This window comes from Protopterus annectens, chromosome 1.part1 (genome assembly GCF_019279795.1).
Source record: "Protopterus annectens isolate FY-2018-M chromosome 1.part1, PAN1.0, whole genome shotgun sequence".
NCBI lineage: Eukaryota > Metazoa > Chordata > Ceratodontiformes > Protopteridae > Protopterus > Protopterus annectens.
The window spans coordinates 1269298233-1269323822 of record NC_056726.1 but is presented as its reverse complement, the minus strand read 5'-3'; positions in this window follow the sequence as shown (position 1 = coordinate 1269323822).

Here is a 25590-nt window from a genome sequence, read left to right as displayed (position 1 = left end):
AAATCAGTCAAGCAGTGAATACTCAAGAGTTCAGATCACAATTGTTTTATTTCTTTTGTTAGCTTAGTTAGTCAGGAAGACCAGGCAACATGTCAGCAGAACAGTACAAAAAGCTGACAAGGAGCCAGCTGGCTGAGCTGTGCCAGGCTTGGGGACTGGTGCATGGAAACCGGACTAAGGCAGATATGGTTGCAGCTGTGGTCACAGCTGCATCAGAAAACAGCAACCAGGAGGAGATCAGACTGGCAGTGGAGCTGTACCTCACTCAGAGAATGGACAGCTCAACCTTTCTGCAGAGGACTTAAAAATCCATCTGGAGCTAAAGAGACTTGAGTTGGAGGTCAGATGTGTGGAAATAGAAGCAGCTGAGAGACTGAGGCATCTAGAGAGTGAAGACAATGAGAAACTGCGACATTTGCAGGCTGAGGAGAATGAGAAACTGCTACACCTGGAAGCTGAGGAAAAGGAGAGGCAGAGGCAGCATGAGATGGAGATGGTGACTCTTCACCAGAGTCCTGGAGGTAATGGGGAAAGGAGTAACTGGACCCCAGAAGCAGAAAAGTTCAGTAAAGTTCTTCCGCAGTTTACAGAGGGGAATAATTTTGTTACTTTCATTCATATGTTTCAGAAGTTATGTAAAGAGTATGATGTTGACTAAAGACCCCCTTACTCCATGGTAAAGCTGTAACTGTGTTGTCTAAACTTGCTGATCATGAATGTTTTGATTATACTGTTGTCAAGAAATGTCTGTTAGAATTGTTTAAGCTAACACCTGAAATGTATAGGAAAATGCTTTGTGAGCATAGACACAAGCAGATGAAAGTGTGTGTGAATATGTTGCTAAACTGAGCACCTATTTTCATAGGTGGGTGAGTGGTTGTCAGGTCACCACTTTTGAAGGGCTGGCAGACCTTTTGGTGAGGGAACAAGTCCTTAGAACTTTGCCTGAGAACATGAGGATTTGGTTAGTTGATAAAAAATGTGCTACTTTAGATGAGTTGGGGAAGAAGGGACACCTATACCTAGCAAGCAGGGCATCCCTGCACAGGAAAGGGACCCCCAGTACTGCTCATGGGTCTAAAGGAACCCATGGTGGGCAGCACAGATTGCCCCAACAGAATCTGCCAGTAGCAGGGGAAGCCACTAGTCCAGGTATACATCCAGGACCTAGGGTTAAATGTTTTGAATGGAATCAGTGGGGTCATATGGCATACAGATGTCACCAGAGGCAAGGTGGGGAATAAAAGATGAGAAAGCCAGTAAGTGGGAAGGACAAAATGCCAATAGTAGGTTGTCTTGAGACAACAAGGGTACCGAACTACCATCCTCCAGATGCCCTGATAGGGAAGGATTTGGATGAGGCAGTACCATGTGCTTATGCAGTTACATGCAGTCAGGCTTCGAGGCAAGCATGTGGATCTGGTAGCCTGGGGAGACCCAGACAGACTGCATACTGGCAGCCAGGACTGGTGAGGTGGTTACTTCAGGGAGGAAGCTATGTTGTAGCAGTGAGACTGAAGGTGAGCCACAGCTGCTTGTGGGTACTGATGTTCCCTTGGACAGAGTGACTGCAAAGGTAGAGGTGAGTATTAGTACCCAGGCTGACAGTGAGGCACCACTGTCAGAGGATGCCAGACGTCCTGTGGAAGGTGAGCTGGGAAGGGTTACAAAGAGAGTTGAGACAAGCTCAGCTCTCAGACCCTACATTGCAAGGCCTGAGGCATGTAGCTAGTGAGGCACCTGATTCTCAAGAGAAGGGGGAAATCTGTATACTGGGACAAAGGTTTACTGTATAGAGATAGGACCCCTGAGGGAGGGCTAGAAGGTGAGAGGGTACAGCAGTTGGTAGTGCCTAGAGCTTACCATCTGGTGCTTCTAGCTATAGCCCATATTCCCTTTGCAGGTCATATGGGCATAAAAAGTACAAAAAGATGTATTATGCAGAACTATGTCACTTTTATTGTGTAAAGAATTCATCTCACCATTCTTAATGATTTCTATACTAGAGTAAATAACTTTTTTGATCACTATTTTTTTTATTACTGATTCTTGTATACTTATTTGAACTACTTTCATTTACTATGTTTCAACTATGTGTACCATCCTTGTTGCTGTATTTCAAGTAATGATCTAACTATTAATGTTGGAGCTTTTCTCCCCAGGCCTCTACTGAAAATGGAAATATATCCAGCTAGACTTGCCCGGTCAACAAATGTAAAATAAAAATAAAATAAATAAATAAAATAAACTTCTATTGGCCTGGAATTTCCAGAGATCTAACAGGGTACTGCAGGACCTGTGAGCAGTGCCAAAAGGTAGGCAAGGCAGGAGACAAAGTGAGAGCTCCTTTGATGTCTTTGCCTGTGCTTGAGGAGCCATTTCAGAGGGTAGCTATGGATATTGTGGGGTCTCTGAGTACCCCAAGTTCTACAGGGAAAAAGTATATCCTAGTGGTAGTGGATTATGCTACACGATACCTTGAGGCAGTGACTTTGTCCTCCATTGAGGCAGAAAAGCTGGAAAATGCTTTGTTGGAGATTTTTAGCAGGGTAGGTTTCCCAAAAGAAATACTGACTGAAAGAGGTTCCAATTTCATGTCAGACCTGCTGGCCTGTCTGTGGAAGCATTGTGGGGTGAAGCACCTAAAGACCACCCCCTACCATCCCCAGACTAATCGTCTTGTTGAGAGGTTAACCTCTACAATCAAGTCTATGCTATGGGCATTTGCAGATCAGTTTAAGAGGGAGTGGGACAAATATTTGCACCATCTGTTTGCTTACAGAGAGGTACCCCAGGAATCCACAGGTTTTTCACCCTTTGAGTTGCTGTATTGGCATAGGGTGAGGGGCCCTCTATATTTAATTTGTCATGAGTGGGAAGGTGAGTGTGAATCTCACATGGAGTCTCTTGTGGAATATGTCCTAAACCTCAGACAAGGCTCAGGGAACTCATGGGCTTGGCTCTGGAGAACCTGGCAGAAGCCAAACAACAGAAAAATGTATGGTATGACAGGAATGCTTGAGCTAGAGAGTATGCTGTGGGGCACGAGGTAATGGTTCTCATTTCTGTCAGACACAACAAGCTTCAAACAGCTTGGGAGGGACCCTACAAGGTAGTAAGAAAGGTACGTGATGTTAACTACATGGTGGAACTGCTAGGCAGGAGGCAGGGGCACAAATTGTACCATGTTAACTTGATGAAACCTCACCATGATAGGGAGGCCCTTGTGCTGAGCAATTACAGTGGATTGCAGGAGGAGTCTGTGTGAGATCTGGTGACTGATCTCCTCAGTGAGGCTCGGACTGACACCTCAGTGGAAGGGGTAGCGATGTCCCAGCAGCTATCTCCTACCCAGGTTAGAGAAATCCGAGCAGTGTTACAGGAGTTTGGGGACATGTTCACTGGGAAACCAGGGTGAAACCGCCTGGTTCAGCACCAGGTGGATACAGGATCCCAAAGGCCTATTAGGCAGGCCCCTTATAGGGTGCCTGAGAGAGTCAAACAGACTTTGAGGGAGGAGCTACAGGAAATATTGGAAATACGGGTAATTCAAGAGTCCAGCAGTCCCTTGGCCTCCCCAGTGGTGCTGGTGCCAAAGAAGGATGCAGCACCAGGTTCTGTGTGGACTACAGGAAATTAAATAGTCACACAGAGTCAGATGCTTACTCCATGCCTAGGACAGATGAGGCCCTAGAGCAGCTGGGTGGGGCTAAGTATCTTACAACCATTGATCTTACCAAGGTTTACTGGCAGCTGCCCTTAACTCCCAGTACTAGAGAGAAGTCAGCCTTTGTGACTCCTTTTGGCTTGTATGAGTTCACAAAGATGCATTTTGGGATGAAGAATGCCCCAGCAACTTTCCAGAGGCTGGTAGATCATATCCTAGCAGGAGCAGGAGGATTTGCCTTTTCTTAACTAGATGATATTGCCATCTACAGCCATTCCTGGCAAGGGCACCTTCAACATGTCAGGAAGGTGCTGGACAGACTACAGAGGGCAGGGTTGACCATTAAGCCAAGAAAATGTCAGGTGGGTATGGCAGAGGTCTCCTACCTGGAACATAGAGTGGGAAGTGGTAAGATCATGCCAGAACCTGCCAAAGTGTAAGCCATTCAGGCATGGCCTGCACCTGTTACCAAAAAGCAGGTGAGGGCATTCTTAGGGACAGTAGGGTACTACAAAAAGTTCATCCCCAGTTATAGTACCATACCTGCTCCCCTCACAAACCTGATAAGGAAGAACAGGCCAGATAAGGTAGTGTGGACCCCAGCATGTGAGCAGGCATTCCATGAACTTAAGGAAGCTTTGGGAGGACCCCCTGTATTAGCCAGTCCAGATTACAGCAAATACTTTGTTGTGTAGGTGTATGCTTCAAACCATGTGGTGGGGGCTGTACAGAGCCAGATTTCTTCAGAGGGAGAAGAGCACCCATTGGTTTATCTCAGTCATAGGCTCCAACCCATGGAGGAATGCTATGCTGTTGTAGAAAAGGAATGTCTAGCCATAGTGTGGGCACTGCAGAAACTTCACCCTTATCTGTATGGAATAACATTCACTGTAGTGACAGATCACAACTCCCTGACATGGTTACACACAGCCAGCCAGCAAAATGCCAAGGTACGAAGATGGAGGCTAGGGGTTGCAAGCATATGATATGTCAGTGCAGCACCACAGTGGGATTAGCAATGCCAATGCAGATGAGCTCTCAAGACAGGGAATGGTGTAAGGTATACTCAGGTAGACCTAACCCTCTCAAGCAACATTTCTCAAGGGTCACTTGAAAAACTAGCTTGAGTTCTTCAGGGGGGGAGATGTGTGAAGATAGGTGAAGGCTGCCAGCCTAGCCAGAAAGAATTTTGCAGATAATATTGTCATTTGTAAATATTAATATAAGCCACAGGCTTGTTCTTTTAAATGGGAAAAATGGTGTTAATGTGGAAATGCAAAAATATGACAACAGTGCCCACTGCTGTAACAAAGCTAATAAGTCAATTCTTTGATGTCAAAACTTTGAGCTGATATGTCTGGATGAAGGAATTCTGGCAATTGTCTTGAGACCAGAGTTAATTGCTAGAATTTGCTTGTATAAATTCTTTTATTGTTCTGACTTCCTGACCAGCTGCAATATCAAGGGAGTATTAACCTCTGAGAATCTGTTAGCCTGGGAATCAGAAAGAAATGATGTCATCTGAAATGAATCAGTTGTACTGTGTTATCAATTTAAGGACAGAAAGAATAAGAGCGTTAGAGCATTTGTCTTGAGAACATCCAACTCAGCACTGCCTGTGTCAAGATGTAAGTAGGATTTTAGAACTGTGTTTTCTCTTAGATATAGTTAGGACATATGAAGATTAGACTAGGTTGCTTTCTGTGATGTCAGAACTTTTCTACAGTATTATTTTAAACATTTCTCTGTGATCTCTGAACTCTTGACTATCACTGTGTAGTAAGAAGTATTGTCTTGTGTTTTTATTATTTATTATTACATATTTTTAAACCTTTTAACTGTGGCTGTTTTGTGTAGAGATATTTTAAGCTTTAGAGTACATTGCATGTATATAGTGATACTGGCCAAGCCACCCCAATAAGCCTTGACTGTTTGGTTGCACTTACCAGTTGGATAATAATATTGCACAGTAATAATTGGGCACCCTTCAAAAGGGCCTTTGAGTAGCTGATAAATATTAGCTGAGTGGTGGCAGTGATTTCTACCATATAGTCCGGGTAAAAGGGGCACAGCTGGAGAACCTGTGTCAGCGTTCCCCAGGAGTGTCTGTATGTTATGTAAACTCTTATCTCAATGTGTGTGTGTGTGTCAGCTACTTGGGCAGGGATACAAAGCACTGGTTGGACAGAGGCTGGAGGTTTTAGCTTGCCCACTAGGCTGAGATCTGGACCATATAGCTGTGCCAGTGGGGAGTCTTATTGGGGACCTGGAGAGAAAGGGAGCAACCAGCCCCAGACTGACTGTGATCTCTGTGTGCTCTTAAGAGAAATTGTACTTTACTGTGTGTGTATTTATTATCCTGTCCATATATGGATGCCTCACACTGGTGTTAGTGGTGAGCATTGAGGCTCCTTGATTGCTAGGCCAGTGCATGGGCGTTACTCCTTGATTTGCTTGTTTAGACTAATGAGGGACTTTTTGCTCTGTTGTGCACATTCCCTCATACTTCTCAACAGGATTTTCTTTCTTTTGTTGTACAACCTATTAATACCAGGGGTCCACCAGGGTGGCTTGTTTTTATGGTTTGACCTGGGTTTATTTCAGTCTGATACTGCTGTTTCTGTGCAGTTGTTTTATGGTTGTACAGGGCTTTTGTGTATGCTTCTGCATAGGTTTCTGTGTCTTCTGGATTTGGGAGAGCTTGGAAACTAGCTATGCCATCCTTCAATAGAGGATAATTTACCTTAAAGAAGTTCTTAAAGTTTTTGGGGTTAGGTGGTGGAACTAGTTTTACCTTTATTTCAATGGAGACTGCTTTGCAATCTGATCTTACTGGTGAAAACTTCACACTGGGGGGTGCAGCACTTTTCCATATTTGTGAGCATCAGATCTAGGATATTTGTTCCCTTAGTGGGCATGCAGACCAACTGCTCCATGGCATTTAAATTTACAAAGTCAAGACATCTTTTTGCCTGTATGTTAGTGGTCAAGTATGCTTCCCATTAAATGGAGGGGTAGTTAAAAACTCCCATAAGTATAGTATTAAGCTGGATGGTGAGTGATTCAAGAAACTTCAGGTATATGATGTATGGGTTTTCTGGCTCATAGCGGGGGACCTGTAGCCAGCAAGAATATTTATTTTTATTTATTTAACATTTGTTAACCGGGAAAGTCCGACTTGGAACCAAGCCACTTTTCAGTGGAGGCATGAGGAGAAATGCTCCAGACGTATGTCTTTGTAATGTGGGAGGAAACCAGAGCACCCGGACAAAACCCACACGAATGCAGGGAGGACATGCAGACTCCACACAGAAGACACTTTGGCCAAGAACTGAACCAGAGAACCTCTTGCTGTGAGGCAACAATGCTACCGCTGCACCACTGTGCTGTCTGGACATGGAGTAGCTCAAGTATGTCATATTGTCTGACCAGCCTTGAGGTGTGTTTATCCTTTATGTAGATAGATAAGTCTCCATCTTTTGCTCTTTCATGTTCAGTGGATGGGAAGAATGCAGGAAAAAACATTATAGCCATGAACTGCTGGAGTGCTTTCCATGGCTTTGAACCATGTTTCAGTAACTTCACAGATGTCAGCATTCTCCAGGATGAGAAGAGCTTCCAGGAAGTGCAGTTTTTTGTTGAGACTTCTAGCAATGTCCCGAGTAGCTTTTGTTATGTTGGAAGGTTTGTCTGTTTGGCAATGCCTAGAAAAATGCACTGTAGGGTAGAAAATGATTTCTCTAATATTCAAAAGCCTAGAAGTGACAGGTGAAGACCATCCCTGGCAAAGCAGTGTGGCCTGTCAGCCATGTCTTCCCAGGCCGACAAATATTGGACCCCTTTGGAATGACACCAGTAGCTAAGCCAGTTGTTAAAGTTGATCATTTTCGGCTTGTATTTTGGCATCATCCTTGGAGATGGTAGAATGTTGCTCAGTGCTAGGCTCATACCTGCCTGGGACACATATTCTGAGAGCTCAATTAAGTCTGTCTTCATATAGTCTGAGGAGATGCAGCTTAGGTCATTCATGCCCGCATTGACTATGACTGAGTCATACTGGTACTTACGGGTAACTGACCTGAGTGCTTGCATGACCTGGTGAATCTTGGTCCCTGACAGGCAACTAACTGTAACCTTCTCCTTATCCAGCCTGGTAAGAGGGATGGTAGTGTGTCTCACGATGGAGTCTCCTATGACCAGAATATTGGGTTGCGGAGTGTTTTGCCTTGGTTGCTGAGACACAATGAGATGTGGCTTTATGTGTTGTGATGGGAATTGCCTTCCTTGTGTGCATGCAGAGTTTTTGAGAACTGCACCTCAGAGGCCTTTGAGGTTTGGGTAAGTTACATGTGAGCACCTCTGCATATGTGGTTCTATGTGCTTAGTCCTTTGTGGGTGTGGTAAGTAATGTGCATGAGTCACTGACAAACTGTTTGTTGTTTTTTGCATCTGTATGTGACAATCTAATCTCCAGAGTCAAAGATGTCAATCTACATCTCTCATATACTGTATTTGCCTGCTTGAGAATTAAGTGGTTGTCACTGTACATAAGGCAATTGTTACACTGCCTTAGGATGCACATGCCCACCAAGCTGGGTACAAATATAGCAGAAAAGTGCCTATCCATGGTTGCAGGTCCTAATGCACACTTGAAAGGATAGTAGTGGAGTTTATTTGTAACCAGATGGTATACACTGCTTACTTGGTGTAATCTGCAGCTAATTTAACCAGCGATACTGTCCAGCACCAAACCAGATACTCTCTGAGTAACAATAGTCCAGGGTGCTATAATAAGGTAAGGTAGACTTAAATAGTCTTAACTAAATGCGTAAATTCTGTTCACCATGCAGTCTTGTTGCCCCATGAGTAAAGTGGAATGGAGATAAAATTCTAAGATATTTTTTATAGGGAAATATCATCTTCTGGTGAATGTGTGTGTACAATGCTCCAGTAGTCACAGCTGCTCAAAGAACAGCTTCTAGCAAATGTGAGACTTATATATGATTAGAAAAAAAAAGTTTTGCTCTAACTGTGCCCTAAGGCCATTCAGGTAAGCACGCAACCAGCAATTTCCAGATCATGCAGGTGAAATCAGCCCTCTCCTGCCACAAGAGTACAGACTTTGACCCTCTTAATGTAAAATGACTTATTTGGAGCTCAAGTGTTAAGGAACCTCTAACAGATGGCTAATATTAACGAAGAAACACTAGCTACAATTCACTTCAATGCAGAACAGCAGCCCTTACAACAGTTTGACAATGCAACTATAAACTTTAGAGAAGTGCAAAAAAAAAAACAAAACAATAAACAGCACAGTAAACTTTCACAGTATAATGAAAACAAGCAATGTTTCCAGATGTTTGCAATTGTACAGAGCACTGGCATGGCAACCAGCTCAGTGCAAATGTCCTAAATTTATACCAGCACTGGAAATACAGAAAACTGACAACAGAGCCCTCTGGTAAATAAAACAACTACACTTAGAGCCCTTCTATCTGCTTCCCAACTCAGATAGACTAGGTAAAGACATACTGCCACTAGATGAATAATCCCAGTCCTCCTAATGTAAAAACACACTATGGAGTGTCCGGAGTGAAATGCTACCACAAACTTAAACTTAAGAAAAGGCAATAAGTGATTCAAGATAACAGCAGTGTACCTTAAACAGCTTATAAAAGTGTGGATATTCAATCAAAGTACTTTACTTTGTAGAAAAGGGCCAAGAGCCACTTAATTGGGCAGAATTTATAAAGGCACTAAAAACAAGGTTAGCTGATTAAGAAGCCCTCCAGCCAAAAAACAACTACATGCAGGAATCTCTAGTGTGTTTCCCCAACCTATATAGACTGGGCTACCACCCACTGCCACTAGATGGAAAATTCAAGTAAAAACGCATAAAAGAGCTTGCTAGAGTGTAAAAATAAAAATAAACACAAGAAAAGGCAAATAAATAAATATGTTTGTAGATCTATATATGTAATCAACTTTGAGGAGGCCCATACCGTCTTTAGAACAAGTAATATATAATCTTGGTATACACTGATTTTTACACATCATTTGATAAGTGTGAAGCATTTTTCTTGTTTTCCCGTCCAACTGATCAATACCTTTTGGGGCACGTCAGTCATCCCAAAACTGTATTTTAAAACAGGAAGAGGAAATTGGTTTATAGCTTGGACTTTGTTCCTAGATGTCAGGACTGTTTCAGTATTAATTTTTGTCTTCTAAAATATTCATTACTCAGCTTTGTTCGCATTTGTTCATGTTTTATCGTCGATCCTTCATCACTTTCCAAATATTTATACACTCTTTCCTTCTCAAGTTCTTTTATATCACATTCCTGTGCTAAACTGATATTTTCTTGGTGCTGCAGCTTTTCTGCTTTAAACTTTGCTTTTGCACATTTATAAAGACCAAATAACATTCCTATATCATCTGAGAAAGTGTTGACCACTTCCAGTTTTGGTTTCAGCTCCTCATCTCATGAACTATGCAGCTTTAAATGATCCACAAAAAGAAGGTGAGAAGCCTTTACACTTTGTTGTTTTCTGGAAGCCAAATTGTAACCATGACCTCTTAAGTTGACAGCTTAATGGATTAAGGGCAAGACAACAGAGCAATGGCGACAGAGTAACTCTGGAATATCCCCCTTTGAATTTTTATCCCTTGGGTAATAAATTGTCCTTTACCACGGCTAAGCTGCAGAGTGGTTTGCCACTGTTTCATGATCACTATAATGTAATTGATCAATGTAAGGGTGTATCTTATACATCTGTAAGCATTCCTTTTTTTTCCATGAACGTCGGATGTTGTCACGTGCTTTTATTTGCAATCTATGCATGCCATACTTAGATTTTTCCCCTTTTTACAATTCTCTACTATGACTTTGTATAACAACAAATAATCATTTGCTTCATATGTACCTCAAAAACAGACTGTATCAATTGTTCACTGATGAATCTCAACTACATTTGTAACCATGTTTAGTATATGTCACCATATTTTAAAATTGTACTATGTTGTACAGCTGTTTTACATCTATGTTTTATTCTTGTCTTACGTCGTCAGCTAGACTAATGCCTATATTTGAATGCTATGTTTTTTAACTGTATAATGCAAGTAATACTTAACGTGGAGCTTTTCTCCCCGGGCCTCCACTGAAAACGGACATGTGTCCAGTCAGACTCTCTCGGTCAACAAATGTAAATAAATAAATATGATGTTCTTTAGTAACCCTTTTGTTCTATTGCCATGATCAGTTTTCTTCTAAATGAGTATAAACTCTATTGGCATCATTTCAAGTATACAGTTTATACATTGTGGGAAGGCAAGTTATTGGTCTATAGATTTTAGGATAGCTTGCAGGTTCACTGTAAGGAGTGTTGTTTTTCCTTGTGTTAACCAGGATGGTGTAGGTTTATAGTGTGTATATAATTAATTCTTATTCAGGGCTAAATCTTTGTGTAAAGATATTTATACTTTTAGTTAGAAGTTAGCTACTGAATTTGGGCCTGGGTTTTTTTCATTTAGGAGCTTTTCTTAATTATGATTCAGTTTCTCTGGCCTTTACTTCATCCCATTTCATATCCTGTTTCTTTTACTTCTTCTATCCATTCAGCATCTTTGTTATGCTCCCCAGAGTCTTCATAGATATTTCTCCAAAATGTGACTATTTCTTCTAATTGTCTTTCTATTTCTTTTGCTTTTTTTCTCCAGTTTTCTATAACACTTTTTTGGTCACCAATGAATTGCATATTTTACTTTTCTTTTATATTTATCTGCATATTTTCAATGTTTTTCTGCCTGTGCTTATATCTTTTAATGTTTAATGTGTTTGCCATAGTGTATGATAGATCCTGGTCTGTTTTAATACTACACGTTGCATTTATCACTTCTGTTTTCTAAGTATTTTTGTTGATCTGTTCCTTTATAGTTTTCTGTATTCCATACCTCCACAGTGGCATTTGATTTCTACCCTTTCTTTTCCTTACTGCCCTGTATTTTTGTGGTAAGACTTTCTCTGTCATTAATTTAGCTGCACAGTAATATATCCTATTTACATCTGTTATATCACACAAATTTCTGTTAATAGCCTTGATTACTGTGTTCATTTGTTTTATCAAACTTCTAACATTTTGGGTCTTATTGACTTTCTATAATCTGTTTTTTTCATTCATCTCAATATGTCTATCTTTCTCTAATAAATCAAGGAGCTCTTCCCTTAGAACATTTTCTTTTAAACTGAGGGCACAATCTTTATTCTTCATTTCCTGTGGGCATTCTACAGAAAGTTCCAGAACATCTTCCTGTGACACATTTTCTTCAGCTGCATCCTGCATCATCCATTGCTTTTTCATATGGGAACTCACTGCCCTATCACTACACAACATTGAGTGCATCACAGGTGCCACTGTTTCCTTCTCTCCCTTGCTTTGCAGCACCAACTGAACTTTTGTACTGGTTCCCTACCAAAGGCTCCAGAGTATGTTTATGTGTCAAGTGATCAGATGCTTTCTGTTTCACTTGTTTCTTCCTAATTTGGGGACTCATGGTTTCATCATGCTGTGATTTTTACCAGAATAAGATTCTCTACACTAAATCCTTCACTTCGTAGTAATCCATAAATTCAGTTTCTATTTCTTTACCTTCTGCAAAACTAATCTTCTTTTCCACTTTCCTCCTTTGTTTTCTTAGTTTTGTATTGTGAAAATTTCCATTTCTGGATGCCTTTTGCCTGTACTTCTCTTCAAATATCTTCGGTGCTGCTTGCTTGTATTGATTACTTTTGCTTTCTCATTTACATAAATATTACACTATATTAAACTCTCTTTTTCTCATGCCCATATTTCTTCTTTAGATGTCTCCCTCTCCACCTGTTTCTCCTTACTTTGGGGACTCATTGTTCCATCATGGTGTGACATAACTTGTGTTAGACTTTCTGCACTAAATCCTTCACTTTGGAGGAATTCCATAACTTCAGCTTCTATTTGCTTAATGTCTACTTTACTACTCTTCTGTTCTACATTCCCCCTTTGTGATCTTATATTTTTGTATTGTGAAGTGTTCCATATGTGGATGTCTTTGCCTGTATTTGTCTTCAAATATCTTTGTAGCTGCATTTTTGTATTGATTAATTTGGCTTTCTTCTTTGCATAAATATTGCAACACATCAGATCTCTCTTTTCCATGTCCATATTTCTTTTTTATACTTCTCAAAAATCTCTAGGTTTGTTCTTTATATTTTCACACTTTCGCAGTCCTTTCTTTCTCCATATGGCCCAAGGTTCCTTGGTCTATATATTTTTCATGGATCTGTTCTATTAATGAACAGAAATTTGCATTTGAAGCTTTTGACAGTTTTTCTTGTGCAAGTATTTTCTTTCCTCTAATTTCTCTCTCAATCTTTTTGAACGTCTCCTATCTGGAAATTTTGGGCTTCTTGCATAATAGTAACAACACATACTATCTTTCTTATCCTCGATAGCCCACTCTATCATTTTATGGCTCTTTCCTGTCAGTTTGTATTTTTTGGGGACTACAACACCAGGGGAGACATCTACCCCCCTGAGCCTGACCTAACACCATTGTAGGAATGTTTCCATGTCTTGAGGATTCTACACTGTCATTTTTCCAGTCCTACCAGGATTGGGCCCTTTTTATTCTGGTACTTGTGCACCCAGCTATCAATTTTTGTTTTTTAACCTAGTTCTGTTCATGATAGATGTTATATATAACACAGTCTATATATCAGTGCTGTCTTGGTAAGACTGTGAAAAACAGGGTCTACCTCACGAAGGTACTTACCAAGACTTGAGAATAAATTAATTTCTACTTACTCTCCTTTTCTTTCTGATTTTATCATCTCTCCATTCATTCCCTAAATCTTCTCTCCATTTGGACCCTTTTTCTCCTTCATGGGAATTCAGATGTAGTGGTATGACATCATAGGTTAACAGTTAAAGTGTAAAGCATCAGAGCTACAGACACAGGTATGAATTAATTTGATGTTCCACGTGTATCCTGTGAGCCTAAGGAAGTCTCTTCTTTTCTATATTCTCTAACATCTCCCCTGAGAATACTGTAGTCGCAGAAAGTCCAGTGGGTCTGCATAAACAGTGAACTGATAACATGAATAATTTCATATTCATATTAACATGCTGACAGCTGTACACCTGAAAAGCACACACCTTGACATATTAAGTACTTTTGATCATAATGTTTTGTGCTCGTTTATAAACCTTGTCAGTTTTTTTTTAATTTTACTCTGCCATTCTGATAGAGTGGTTCTCACCTAGACTTTATTCATATGTTGATATTTGTTTTATTTAAATCAAAATCTGTCACTACATAGTGTGACTGGACCTGTTTTACATCAGAGATAATTGTCTTAATGATAATTGTTGAACAGTGGAAAAATGAAGTTTGCTGTAAGATTTGTCTTGTTCTATTTTGTCTAATGTATTAATTTTTTCTTCTGTACAGTGCTAAAACCTGTGCCTTTCAGCATATAGTTCTGTGTCTTGTGTTAGTAGGCCAGGTTTAGACTGACTACGTTAGTAGTGTTTGAAATTACTAATGAAGCTCTCTTTTGACAAGTTCAATATTTAGTCGTTTCTGCAAAGAGTGTGTTAATATGCTGTGCATAAATTAGTAGGTCATGAATAAAACATCATTAATAATTCTCATTCTTACAGTAGATTTTGTGCAGTGTTACATTCCCCTGACAGTAATATGCACAATGCTTGAGGGGTTACAGTAATGCTGACTGTAAATATCTATACCTCTATCAAGCTGTAGCATGCTGTTAGATGTTTATGGAGTAGGTATGATTGCTAAACAACTGCAGTGACTTTAATATATTAATACAATTATAGCTGTGCAATATTTTGATAACAAAGTTGACTATTGCACTGATCTTGAAAATGAGTATCTTGGAGAGAACAGCTGACACATTTTTCTATAGTTTTAAATATGCTGTATATAGAATACTCTAATCTCCCATCACAGCTTCAGTGCCTAATCATGCTAGCCTATAATAACATACCAATGCCAAGACCCAGGATGTACTTTGAGTATAATAATTCTTGTTTTGTTTTAGGTAGCACATCTAGAAGTATTCTGTGGGATGTCAGCAACTGTCTTATGTCTTGCAATTGATCTTTTAACATATTTGAAGTAAACTAAACAGAGTGCTCACTGTAGTTACACTTCTTTAGAGGGATCTAGAATAACACATTTAAAACACTAATATTAGTTCTTCATAAAAAGTTTATATAGCACACTTATGAATGCTTCAGTTAGTCGCTATTTCATAAATGCTGAATTTGCAGGTCATATTGCACACTAACAGCTCATTTTGGCTTTTACATGTTGCAAGAAAATGAAATGCTACAGTCTTTTTATTTTGTCCATGATCCCTCTTCCCTACATATATTAAGAAAAAGCAATTACTAATCTCAAGGGAATAGCAAACATATTTAGCAGATTCTGGACCTAATGCCACATTACAGCATTTCAACTGGTCATGTATCCAATGCAGCACAGCACTGTGGAATGAAAACTGATTAGATGACTGCCGTATGTAATCCTGCATAAGAAAATTGTTACAGTGAGGTGAAGACTTATTGACCTAGTACAGGTAATCATATCAGGATCACCTCAGGGGATGTTCTTAACTGGAGGTTAGCTCCTGGTTCAACTTTTTTGTTATTGTATAATACACACACTCACACACACACACACACACACACACACACACACATATATATATATATATATATATATATATATATATATATATATATATATATATATATATATGGTTCCCTATCAGAAGCCTGAAACACTATAAGCCTGAAAATCAAAATCCTGAAAACTATAGACTGAAAGTTCAAAATCCTGAAAGACCAAAATCCTGAAACTCAAAATCCTGAAAACACAAAATGGACATACTGACGTCATTGTGGCTTTGCTATTGTTAGCCCTGTGGTGTTGGGTCATGCGTTGGGTTCAGGTAAGTGTGCGGTTGGTTTTATGTTAGGGTTAGGGGCGGTTTAAGTGAGTTAGGGTTAGGGCGCAGGTTAGGCATGTATGCAATAGTGACAAATATTGGGGTTAGGGGTGGTTTAAGTGAGTTAGGGTTAGGCTGGGTCAGGTGAGTGTGCGATAGTGACGGACCTTAGGGTTAGGGTTAGGGTCAGGGTCAGTTGGTAGATATTAGTGTCTTTATAGTGACATATTAGCATTATTTGTGTTTTCAGGATTTTGAGTTTCAGGATTTTGGTCTTTCAGGATTTTGAACTTTCAGTCTATAGTTTTCAGGATTTTGATTTTCAGGCTTATAGTGTTTCAGGCTTCTGATAGGGAACCATATATATATATATATATATACATATATATATATATATATATATATATATATATATATATATATATATATATAGGTCTACTTCACATAATCAAATTTTCACTTATCTGAAACTGAAAAGAACGAGACAACTTTGCTGAAAACTTACTTTCACGAACCCTCGGATCACTGCAATTTAACTCTGGGAAAGGAACCACTTAGCCACCATGACAAAATAAACAAACTGAAGCAAATCAAACCCATCCAGGGGTGGGGGCTTCACCCCCCCCCCAACTAAATATACCAAATCTGAGATTGCACTACAATGGAGAAAAGGGGCATAGTTCACCATGGTGGTCAAGCGTTTCCTTTCACAGAGTAAAAATCTGTTGATCTGACCATTCCTGGAAGTAAGTTTTTGGCAAAGTTGTCTCTTCCTTTTAAGTTTCAGGTAAGTGAAAATTTGATCATGTAAAAGGGATCCATATATATATATATACATATATATATATATATATATATATATATATATATATATGTATATATAGAGAGAAAGAGATAGGAAGGAGAATAAATACGTGTCAACTTTGACTGTGTGCTTCCCATGCTACCTACCATGTCAACATTCTGAGTGCTTCCAGACAAAAAAATATAAATGAGAAAAATGTATCCTTCCTAAAGCAATGGGAAGGCAGCACATAACTGCAGAAAGATAGAGAGATAGAAAGAGAGTGAGAGAGAGAGAGTGAGTGAGAGAGTTAATTTTAATAGCTGGGAATGTAAACATTTTATGCATGAAAAAAGTCTGTAGTAATTGTACTGTTCCACTGAAAGTAGAAGTTATGAGGTTATCCGGAAAAAAAGCTTTTTGTTCTTGTGGTTATGACAAAGGTCAAGAAATATTTTTAAGGCCATTCAGCTATTCTTCACTAACCAGCTTAATACACTACAAGATCATGGGGGAGCTGGACCCTATTCAGGCACTCAGTAGGTGCAAGGCTGCAATCTAATTCTTAAAGGGTTGCCAACCCATTGCAAGGCACAAACATATATATACACACACACACACACACACACACACACACACACACACACACACACACACACCCTACTTTCAATTTGTAAGACTGACATTTTTAGGATGTGGGAGGAAACTGGAACACAGCAAAATTTCTCCGGGACGCAGAAAAGACGTTATGATATCCAACATATATACTGTATAGCTATCATCATCAGCAGCACCCTCCTTTCTTCCCATTTGTACATGGAGTCAGGGAATCCCATCAAATAACTGTTTCATACTCTTGTAGGTCTTTATTCACTGAAAAATAAAAGATCGTACTTTAACAAGTGAAAATGACATTTGATCAAGATGCTTAATAAGGGATATAAAATTGCTTGAAAATCTGTATGTTTCAAATGTTTTAGTTAATTAAAACCAGTTTACTTAATAAAAAGCTAATCTACTTCTAGGCTGATTATAGATTGGTCATGTTCTTTTTATTGTTATTAGCATAATCAATTAACTTAATTATTCTTTGGATGTTGTCATGTTTTTGCCTGTTTAATATAAAGCCAATTTAGTCTTCCTCTATTAATGTAGGTAGTATATTTGTAATCTGTTGGCATGGATTGGCACAAAAAATGTAACCGACATTCAGTAATGATATAGGTTTATAAAAATAGCATAGAGATAGATCTTTATCCTGTCTGATTAAAGGGAAAATAGTTTATATTTCCATGATGGAAATATGTTAAATGTGGTTTTAATTTATGTGAATACTTTCTGCAAAATAGATAAAACATATATATATATAAAATTGTATTTTGTGTATGTTCCTATTTAAAAGGCATTGACTAGCCACTTGGCGGTGTGAACCTTGGCTCAAGATGATTGTCACTGTTGAAGTGACACCCTACCCCATGTGCAAAATGGGAAAAAGGGGTTGAGGATGGATGGATGGATGGATTACTTTTTCATTTTCTACACTACTGTTCTGTGCATTAATTTTCTCATAATATTTTTACAACAGACCAGAATTTCTTACATGTTTGTATATTTTCTTTTACTATAAGGCTTAGATATATTATTGATGTTATTGTTTCTTGCTATCATATTGGTTCTAGGAGCTAACTTATGTAATCTTTTCGGAGACAGAAAATAAGAATGTAATTCGACAATTTATAAATCAATGGAATCCTTATGTTGTAGGATCATGTGAAATTCTGCATTAATTTTTTATTTCATTTCTGATAAAAGGCCTTTTTCTCCCTTTTGCATTTTTAACTTTATTTTGTATATTTTTCTTGCATTTCAAGTAAATCTTTATCCCATTACTTTATGGGATCATAGGATCTTAGGAGGTTACTAGACTATTGGCCCTAGGGCCTTTACAAGCCTAGCCATGTTATACCCTTCTTCCCTTATAGACCAAGATATCTAGTCTATATTTGCAACGTGAATCTAAGATTAGCATGGGTTGCAAATCTAAGATCAGCACAGGATGCCTGTGTCCAAGAGGGACATAGGTGCCCCCCCCCCGAGGTAAATTTACATTTTCCCATCCAATTGTCCAAGTTACACTTAAATAGGGTCATTGAGGAGCTCTGTTTTATGGGAACTGGGAGTTTGTTCCATTGGAGTGGCAGCCTCTGGGATGCGTATCTGTCTCTCCAGTCTATCCTGTTAATATCACATGTAAGGTTAAGGTCCTTAGAGCAAGTGATTGTTATCCCATGTGATTTGCGGGAGGTGCAGTATTTCCATTAAGGCAGGGTTCATGACTGCTCTGTAGGCCAGGCACAAGCCCCGTCTAAGCAGTCTATACGAGACAGAGTATGGTGACAGGCCCTTCAGTCTGTCCATGTAGGTCATGTGTTGTAGGTCCTGAATTTTCTTTGTGAGAAACCTCTGAGGTCTCTCCAGCTGCTGTAGGTGTCTGGTAAGGTACATGCAGAAGGGAGTATCATACTCTATCATTGGTCTGAGACAGCTGAGTAGAGGGGAGTTATAACCTCCTTAGCTTTGAATGCTATGCCCTTACTTATGAGATGTGCAGCACAGACGGCCTTCCTTACCACTGTGGACAAATGGTGATCAAAGTTAATGTTTCTATCAACATGCATTCTCAAATCTCTCACCACTTATCTTGTTGCAATACCAAGTTGAGACTTTGCTTATAAATATGGTTCCATTTAGTTCTGTAGGATATCATCAGAAATGTCACCATTATTATTGAAGTCTAAGAACTGTTGTATTTCTGTTAGAAGCCACTCTTTAAAATCATTTAACTTTGTTATATAAGTGACAGTCTATTAAAAGAAGCTAATTTTCTTGGATTTATCATTAGTGTATAAGTAATTGCATTGTGATCTGATAAAGGACACATTATAACCTTTAACATTTCTGTTTTAGAGACCAGATCATTTTAATATATTAGTATAACTGATAAGATAGTGGAACAAGTTTTTTTTTAATAGTAATGAGGATCTTGGACATTACTCCATGTTTGCAGCAGTTTACAGGGAACATAAAGAATCCTTTTAATCTTGTAGTCCAATAAATCTAGACAAAGCCGAAATTAATGGTGGGACAAAGACACACAATCAGGAATGAATTTTAATTAGTCCTTCTGCAAATTTAAGAAGTTGCTAGTATAAGAGATTTGCACTAACATGCATTTACAGTGGCTATAAAAAGTGTACACACCCTTGTTAAAATGCCAGTTTTTTGTGATATTAAAAAATGAGACCACAATAAATAATTTCAAAACTTTTCCCACCTTTAATGTAACCTATAACCTGTAGAATTCAATTGAAAAACAAACACATCTGTTAAGGGAAAAAATATAACAAATAAAACATGTACAATAAGCTGGTTGCATAAGTGTGCACACCCTTAAACTAATACTTTATTGAAGCACCTTTTGATTTAATTACAACATTCAGTCTTCTTGGATACACACCTGCCATCAATTAAAGAGACTCTGATTAACCCCAAATGAAGTTTAGCTGTCCTAGTAGAATTTTCCTGATAGTTATTCAGTTGCCTGCTACAGCAAAAGTCATGGTTCACAGAAACTTTACACAGCATCAAAGGGATCTCATGGTTGAAAGGTATCAGTCAGGAGAAGGGTACAAAAAATGTATACAGCATTGGATATACCATGGAACACAGTGAAGACAGTCATCAGAAAGTGGAGAAAATATGGGACAACAGTGACATTGCAAAGAACTAGATGTCCCACCAAAATTGATGAAAAGACAAGATAAAAACTGGTCAGGGAGGCTGCCAAGAGACCTACAGCTACACTGAAGGAGCTGCAGGAATTTCTGGCAAGTAATGGTTGTGTACTACATGTGACAACAATCTCCCGTATTCTCCATGTCTGCACTATGGGGTAGGGTTGCAAGACGGAAGCCTTTTCTTACACAGAAAAACACCCAGGCCTGGCTAAAATTTGCAAAACAATGTATCAAGTCTCCCAAAAGCATGTGGGAAAATGTGTTATGGTCTGATGAGACCAAGGTTGAACTTTTTGGCCACGATTCCAAAAGGTTCATTTGGTGCAAAAGCAACACTTTGCATCACCAAAAGAACACCATCCCCATGGTGGAGCATGGTGGTGGCAGTATCATGCTTTGGGGCTGTTTTTCTTCAGCTGGAACTGGGGCTTTAGCCAAGGTGGAAGGAATTATGAACAGTTCCAAATACCAGTCACTTTGGGCCCAAAACCTTCAGGCATATTCTAGACAGCTGAAGATGAAGAGGAACATGACAATGATCCCACGCATACATCCAAATCAACAAAACAATGGCTTCCCCAGAAGAAAATTAAAGTTTTGGAATGGCCCAGCCAGTGCCCAGACCTAAATCCAAAAGAAAATCTATGGGGTGACCTGAAGAGGGTTGTGCACAAGAGATGCCCTCACAATCTGACAGATTTGGAGAGCTTTTGCAAGGAAGAGTGGGCAAATATTACCAAGTGAAGATGCGCCATGCTGATAGACTCCTACCCAAGAAGACTGAATATTGTAATTAAATCAAAAGGTGCTTCAACAAAGTATTCGTTTAAGGGTGTGCACACTTATGCAACCAGCAAATGATTTATTGTGGTCTCATTTTTTATATCACAAAAACCTGGCATTTTAACAGGGGTGTGTACACTTTTTATATCCACTGTATAGAATCTTATGATGTGCAAAACTTTTAATCTCTGGCATTCATGACTGAATGTAATCATTTGTGACTTACCAGTGCAAGAAAACGGAGACATTGAAGATGTGCTGATAACGCAGGAAACGGTAATGGGTGTGTGTGCACGTGTGTGCACGTGTGTGTGTGTGTGTGTGTGTGTGTGTGTGTGTGTGTGTGTGTGTGTGTGTGTGTGTGTGTGTGTGTGTTGCAGGAAAGTGTTGATCTGCAGTCATGGTTGTTAATCGTAATTTATACAAATTAAATGATAATGTGTCTCTGAATGTGATAGTACTGCATCTCGGACACAGGGCCTTTTTACCACAACCCTTAATGTGAGCACTAGGTTTCTTTCTGAATCCCAAAGATAGCCTTGTGTGAAGATCCAAAATATATACTGCTGGACAGACAAAAATTATACTTTATTTAGATAAATGCACTAGTCCATTGTTTTAATGTTCCTTTTTTATGACTTTGTTTTTTTCCTTAGAATAGTCTTCCACCCAGGTCTCTCTGCTTGTCTCTTTTAGGCTTATATGGTTGCAGATCATTTCTTCCAAAAGATCGTTGACCTTTTTAGATTCAAGAAAGGAAATTGCATCTTCTAAATAGTCAAAAGTACTTTTTTCTTCTGAGAGAAAGATTCTCAGATCTTGCTGGAAATAAGATTTGGCACTTAATATCACATTTTTATGGACTTTACCATTGGTACACTTGCCTTCCATTTTCTATTACTTTCTGTGAAGAGTCACCACCAAACCTGATGGCAGAACTACCAATTTTGTGAAGGGGATTAACCCATGCAGTTCTAATAAGTTCTTTACCCAGATTTAAGATAAATTTAACAATTGCAGACTTAGGAGGGACTCCTTCCTTAGCTGAAGGCTTTGTGAGAGACCTCTGGGTTCTCTGTATATAACATGACAGGCTCTATTGAAGGTTTAACACTTTTGTGATCCAGCTACTGAGGAAATTAACCATATTTTCTCCTTCCATTTTCTCTGACACACCTAATATTTTACATTATTTATTTTCTCCCAGTATTGTAACTCATCCATCTTATCCAGTACCTAATTGCTTTGTTTTGGCAAAACATCAGTATGGACTACTTGCTCACTCTGTCTTCCCTTGATGTAATTTAAACTTGTTCCTCTACTGTATGTATATGCATTTTGTTGTTGAATCACAGTTTTCAGTAGTTCAAACTGTTTTTGCACTTCTCTTGTAAATAATCTACAGTTTTATCCATATTGTCTATTTTTAATGATATTTCTTGTATGGATGGCAACAGCTTCTGGAAATCCTTCTTTGGAGACATGATCTGTTGCACAGTAGTTCTGGAAACTGACATCCATCAAGTGGTTTGTTGATATATATTCTGATGGTATTTTTTTTAATTAATTTTTGACTAATATCATTTGATTCTGATAGAAAATATATGTTTTCCTTCATTTCTTACACAGGATCAACTTTCATAGTAAATTCCTGTCAAGAACTTTTTAATAGTACAGAGCAACTAAAATATGCTGCACCCAAGCCAACATCTTGGACTTCATCATGGTCATGCCTCTACAACTTCATTCCCTACACAGGAACTTTCAAAATCCTTTGGGTCTGACTGACACTCCTACTTTTTGATTATAGTGGTTAATGCATATTTCAGTCTGTCAGTTACCAATATCTAAGTCATTGTCTCCGTCCTACTGTGACAGTCTGTGTTTAATCACAAAAATGCTATGTGTTTCAAGTCACATAATCGAGAGCTTACAATTCTGTTTTCAAAAAGAACATTCATGAAACTTATGACTGTAGATGTGTGTTGTCTTCTCAGCTCATGCAAGCAAACACTTTTAGACTTTTTCATAGTGCTTGTGGTCTGCCCCTTTGTTGTTCATGAAAGTACAGAGAGAATCTTCCATTAATTTTGCTGAAAGTATCTGTGCCCAGTTAGATTGGTCAAATTCCCCAGGCTGGCAATATGCTTGAATATTACAAAGTAGGCTTCCAGGTCCACTTCTCCTGTGTTAGCAGCTTTAGTGAAGGCACAGATTCTGGGGTTGTGAAGTTTTTGGTGACTTTTACCATTCCCTTGGCAGTATCCACAATTGTCTGTTGGAGTTCTTCTACAATAGCCATCTTGTCAGATATGCAACGTAATGGAGGTTTATTTCACAAACTGTAGGCAGTAGGTATGCTCCTTCAGGGGCACAGTCCAAGTCTATTGGTAGGTATACCTTCCCAAGAGCACAGGGGCACTAAAAGCTAGGATGCGCTTTCTCCCCGTCATGGCAGCATGACTTCCTGAACAGCAAGTGGAAACAGGAGTACTCCGTTTATATTAATCGTGGTGTGGGTCAATATAACGCTTAACCTCCCAAAAGAATGTTACTTAAGTACCACGGACTACAGTTAATAAGCAAAATATTTCTGTTGCGGGATAATATTTACTTGGCAGAGTCAGGATGAACCAAGGGAAAAGTTTAAGCTGAAGTTTTCTGCGTATATTCTCCAATCATGGAAGATTAAGTAGCAGGTATACACGTCTCTGTTATAAAAACAGTGTTATTGTACAAAATAAAAAGGCTGACTTCACTAAAATAAGCAGTATCACTGGTGTAAACAGAAATCATTTGAGCAGTTCCTTTAACAGCTCAGGTGCTGAATAACAGTGAAGCCACCACAAAGCCACTGGTTCCCATCCATTTACATGGAGTAAGACACCAGATCTTCCTTTGGTATGCCTTCCTTGGAGAAATGTCTCTTAACGAGAATTGCTATTCTGGGCCTCTGGTTCTCTCTTTGCACACTCCAGACTCGTCTGGAACTGCCTGAATTCTCTCTCACTGGAGTTATTCAAATCCCAGCTTTATATATACATCATTTACTGACATGTTGCTTAACTGACAGTAATTGCTAGAGTACTTCTTACAGGGCCAGCTATCCCATATGTTGAAGCGATACTCAACTGTCGGTACAATGCATTACAACAGACTTTCATATACTAGAACAGGTCTTCATATATATTATAGTGGTGAGAACTGCCATGCTATATTACAGCATAGACTAACACCATAGCCTGAATATGCATGTGAACATTTTGCTGTAATAGTGTACTAATATTTAAAAGATTTACATAGTGCACCCCCAAGGCTTTAAACAAAAAAATGGAAGAGATGTAGCAGTATGATGCTACTGTACATATGTTTGGATGTACATCTGAATGGGTGTGTTCATAGTGTTTGCAGAAAAGCTCAGCAACAGTTATCTCTATCTATTGGGCCACCCATATTTATTGCATTTTAGAATGTAATGGTAGTTTTGTATTGGTAGACATATCATTACTGAGTCTGCCTTTGTCCTTATGGTCAGGTCATGGCTGAGTTTTGTAACAATTAGTCCCTTTATCTGGTTAGCAGACAACAGAATAAAACAGTGAAAGGAAACAAAAGGAATGATAGGGTATCAGGGCAGGAAGACAGATGAGTTAAATGTTTAGGGATCACAGGTTTTCTGTCAGTAAAATTTAAAATATTTCACTGGAAGGCAACAATACCTAGCAATAGCTGTAGGAAGGTTCCAGTCCTATGCCAAATCCTGCCTTGTCGTGTACATTAGTGGACGAACAGTGAAAGCAAGTTTTGGACTGGTTTAGTAATGCCACACACAACACTTGAGAAGCCTCATAATAATTGACTTTTATTCCCAGCTAGATAAATGATGACCAGGATACCAGGAAAGATCATATACCACTGTATCTCTTAAGCATATAACATAGACATGATTTCTATGTAAGAATTTTTGCATTTCTCTTACAGTGTGAATACGTGGCCTTCACATACTTCTGCATTACGCTGGGAGCTTTTTTGGCTTTCTTTAGCAAGTTGGTATTTTCTCAAAAGTTAAAGAAACACCATGTCAGTGCCTCTGGTTTCACATCAAGAGGAGTTGCTTCTCTATGTGTCCTGCATGAATCTTTAACATTTGTGATGGGCTACGAATAGACAAGCTTCCCTAAGAGCTATGAACATATCCTGAATGAAGCTAACTGTCTAATCCATCAGTTCACTCTCGGAAACCAGAAATGCTTAAGCTCTTGTTTTTGTTGAAGGCCTCCTGATCCTAAATGTAGTTCTGTTAGCTGGTATTTTGAACTTTGATATCACAAATCACAATAATTCCACATCTTTTCTTGACCATCTCTACCAGTCGTGATAATTTTCTTCAACCAATGCATTGTCTTAGTGATTTTAGCTGTATTCAATGGTTTACTATCATTATTTCGAATGGCAAAACATTTGCCGTTCAAAATAACGAAAAGTTAAAACGAAACTAAACATTTCGAGTGTACACAATGCCGCCCCAAATGATCGACACATTTGAGTT